This window comes from Poecilia formosa, unplaced genomic scaffold, assembly GCF_000485575.1.
Source record: "Poecilia formosa unplaced genomic scaffold, Poecilia_formosa-5.1.2 Scaffold256, whole genome shotgun sequence".
Taxonomy (NCBI): Eukaryota; Metazoa; Chordata; class Actinopteri; order Cyprinodontiformes; family Poeciliidae; genus Poecilia; species Poecilia formosa.
Window position 1 is genome coordinate 898899 of NW_006800195.1, and position 4283 is coordinate 903181.

Genomic DNA, 4283 nt, shown 5'->3' on the forward strand with positions numbered 1-4283 from the left:
TCTCTTTACAAGCAATAGGAAACATCTCATAGCTGAAGTTTTGTTTACTCACATCATTGATTCTCATCTCCACATTATTACTGTTAGCAGAGTTCAACACATTCACATTGATTCCATCCACTGAAAACACAAAGTAAACATGATGTGATTCTGTGAGGGATTTCTGTGTGAGTGTATAATCTGTATAAATGTACCTTGCTTGATCCTTGATTTGTACTTTAAAACCAGCAAAAGGACAAATGTCAGGATCAGAAGCAGAACGAAGACAGCAGGCAGAATGTAGAATAAAGAAACATCTGAAAACAAGAAAATGGAGAAGTTAGCTGGTTCACAGAACCCTCCCTAGAAACACCACAGAATGACAACATGAGTTTCTTATTTTAAATGTGGTGAAAAAACTGTGATCAATAAAAGTTCAACTTGATGCTCATGTTCCTGTTTTCTCTGTCTATCTCCACCACATTTAAATTGTTTTCTCAACTCTTATTAATAATAAACTTATTTGAGTTCAACCCACTAATTCTCAGTGTCATTCACACAACGAGCAAATGCATCCCGAAGCCTCACTTATTGACCACATGTGACTTATTTCTGACCTTTTCATGGCAGTCTGAATGGCCCTATTTCGATCGTTTTCATCTTCCAAAAACATCCAGTCTGTGCCACTCCCATACGTGGAATTAATCTAATATGTATCTGATAGTTTTGGAAGGTTTGCAGTCTGAACCGTCATGTGGCTTTTTACCCAACTTTTATGCCACTGATGTGAGATATGCACCAGAAGAAGGTAAATCTGGACTTGAACAATGATTGAACATTATAATTATGACAATATGAATGAAGTCTGTGTCACTGAGGCACATCACATCACAGTCCCAGCACTCCTGGTTCTGAGAACAAGGCAAACTGACTTCTCTGCAGAAGCTGCAGTCAAGGCGCTGCAAAAGGCCCTTACTGTTTGTGTTTTTTTTTATATTAGCTTCCCTTGTGTTGTGACGATAGATACTGTAACAAGATACTTTTAAATCGATTCTTAAATGGCTACATCTATTATTACCTCCATAAACAGTGAACTGCTGAGTGATGTCACTGTTCTGTTTCTGCTATTGTGGGTTGCTTTTGGGTTGTAAACCATTAGCTCAGACGTCTGATTTCGGTTTGATTTAATTAGAAGTATGAACGACCACGCAAAAAGAAAAAGATCGGACTTCCGCAAAAAACTGGAATTAAGCATCAAGACCTGTGATATGGAGTTATTTTTGTCTCAAACTCAAACCTCAGAAACCTGAAAATGTCCACATCTCAAAAGTCAGAGACATGACTCAATCTAATGAAAGAGGTCATTTTGAGGTGACCTTGAGCAAGAAACCTAAAGATGGAGGCGTAACTTCCCTTAATACTGTACTGTAATTCTGTACTCTGAATGTGTGAAGTGCATGAATGTGTTGATGATTTGTGAGTGTGGATGATTAGGTGAGCATTTAAACAGCTTCATCATTTCAGTCCATTCACAACTGAAAAAACTAAATCCTCCATTGAGGAGCTGAAATGACCTTTAGTTTAATAATACAGGGATCCACTTTGTATCATAAGAGCAGCTTTGAGCTTTGTTGAGATGCTTTACAAAGATCAAGAAAGAGTTACATGTTAGACAAAGGCCCATTCCTCAGAAACAGAAACTCATCAGGCCACACAACCATGGTGTGATTTCAGGGAGTGTCTTCAGTCCATATAATCAGCTAGCCTCCTCCTTTTCCTCTGTCGCAGCACAGACTTTTTTTTTAGAAACTTTTCTCAACTGTAGTGGTAAAAGCATCTCCTTTCAGCGCTGAAAGTGAATAAAATAAGTAAAATCTGAATGATTTTGTTGGCTGATTTTATGCTCCGTTTGTCAGTACATTTTTGATCCATCGGTTAGGATTTTCCATCCTTAACAGCAGTTAGATAAGAACATATGGAGATTTGGAACAACTGGAATGAAAAGAGTGAGAAAAAACATGAGTCATAAAGAGGAATAAACAAAGAGTTTACTACGATTATGTGATGGTGGGGGCAGTGATGAAGGCTGTGATGTAACCTGTTCACCAGTACTGGTCGGAGCCACAGAGCTGGTTTGATGTAGAGAGACTGTCAGAGAAAATACAAGACATGATGTGGTAAAACACAAACAAACTATAACATGAGTTTTCTGTTGTTTTTTATGGGGTTTTTTTTTTATCTCCCACTGTGTTGGTCTCACCGACTGCCAGCTGTATCTTTATGAATCTCAGCTGAGAGTCTGAACCACAGTAGTATGTTCCTGCATCAGCTGCTTCCAGTTCAGTGATGATCACAGAGAAACAGCTGGAGGAGACATTGAGCAGCTTGAACTTTGTTTGGTTCTCCATCATGTCTGTGCAGTTGTTGTGTTGGTCTCCTTTACAGAGGAACTTCCTGTTATCATGTTGTTGTCCTGAATTAGGACACTGCAGAGTTACTGGACGTCCCTCGATGCCACTGATGTTGTACGACTCCAATTCTATCAGAGAGATTTTATTCATACAAAAATCTATATAACATTTATTGATAAATTGTGCATCAATTTATCAAACGTGCTCTTTTACAGTCCATTCAAAACTGGAAGGAAAAATGAAGGAATGCTATGACCTCTCACCTTTGACCTTCAGCTCAACAGCAGTGAAAACATCAAATCCTGAGTTTCTCTGGACTCCACAAAGATACGACCCAGAATCCTTCAGGGTCAGACTGGAAATGGTCACTGTGAATATTCCTGACTTCCTGTCATCAGAGAGTCTGAATCGTCCATCTTGTGTGTTGCTAGAGGTGATCACTGCCTGCTGTAGACATGTGGAGGGCCGGTTTCCTCTGCAGAAGAACTTCAGCTTGTTGACAGACTGAGAGTCGTACGGACAGCTGATGGTCACTGAACCTTCCTCAGTACTTTGGGTTTGATTCACTGTGTCGCAGCATCTGTCTGATAGGTAGACAAAATGTGTGTGAGATAGTAAAACATTGATGTATCTTACCAGAAACTTGAATTAAGTAAATTTGAATGTAAAAGTTCATCACGATCTGCTAATATGGGTGAAATAAAATAAAAAAAACTTATAGCCACAAGAGGTGATTCAACTTACTTACACATCAGTACTTGCAATGCATATTGATTTTAGATAAATTATATTACTGTATAACAACTAAATTAGTATTATACATTTCAACAATCGAAATATTAAATTTAATTAACTTTGTTCCCTTTTTCTTTTAACAATCAATTTTAAAATCTTTCTGACTTCCTGCTATGTCTCAGCTTTTAGTCCATTTTAGTTGATAGAACAGTGTGTATATCAGGATACATTTAATATAAAATGTTGGCATGGATGTTAAACTTTTAAGGGACAAATCCTCATCTAAACCTTATCAATGATGAACATAGCAGAAAACCTCCAAGATTAGAGACTCTTTAAATATATGAAAATATTGTAAATAAGAACTGTTATTGTCGGGATTTGAGTTTTCTGTGTTTATTTTGATTGTGTTTCCTGTGAGTCCCTGTCTGCTCCCTGATTGTTTCCCAGGTGTGTCTCTTCTCGTTGATTACCCTCCGTGTATTTAAGCCCACCTGTTGTCCTGGTGTCTTGTCGGGTTCTTGTCATTCGCATAGTGTGTGTTGTCAAGAGTCCAGCGTTAGATGTTATCCGTCTCGGTAGAACTGTAAAGTCCTGAGTTCAGTGTTACTTAGTAAGCCGTCATAGTGGAACTGCTAGTCCTGTGTCGGCACCTGCTGTCGTTACCAGTTAGTGCTGAGCCTCTGTGTATTTCCGCTTTGCCGCTGCCAGATTTTGGGACTGTGTGAGCCATCTTCATTATTAAACTTTCATTACTACTCTTACCTGGGTCCATGGCGTATCTTCTCACCGCATCATGACAGTTATATTTATATCCATGTTCAAAATATTTCAGTGTTGATTCTGTTTTCATTCTCTTGCCTTTCTAAAGCCTCAAAGTCTTAGACAGGCCCGTCGGCATGGGGCATTGGGAGACATTGCCCACCCACAGAGTCAGCTGTGCCCCCCTGGACTGGAAGCTGTTTTACCTCAGAGTGGCCAACTCTCTGTTATTCCTGTATCGATTTGGTATAGTAGGAGCTTCCGCACTTCCCATATCTGTGTCCTCTGTCACTTTTTTTTTTTAGCAGTTTAAACTGTTTAATCCGTTGTTAATATGCCGTAACCTGTTTTTCCGAGCCGCCTTCAAACGCAACACGAGCGCTAAGACGCTCGCGC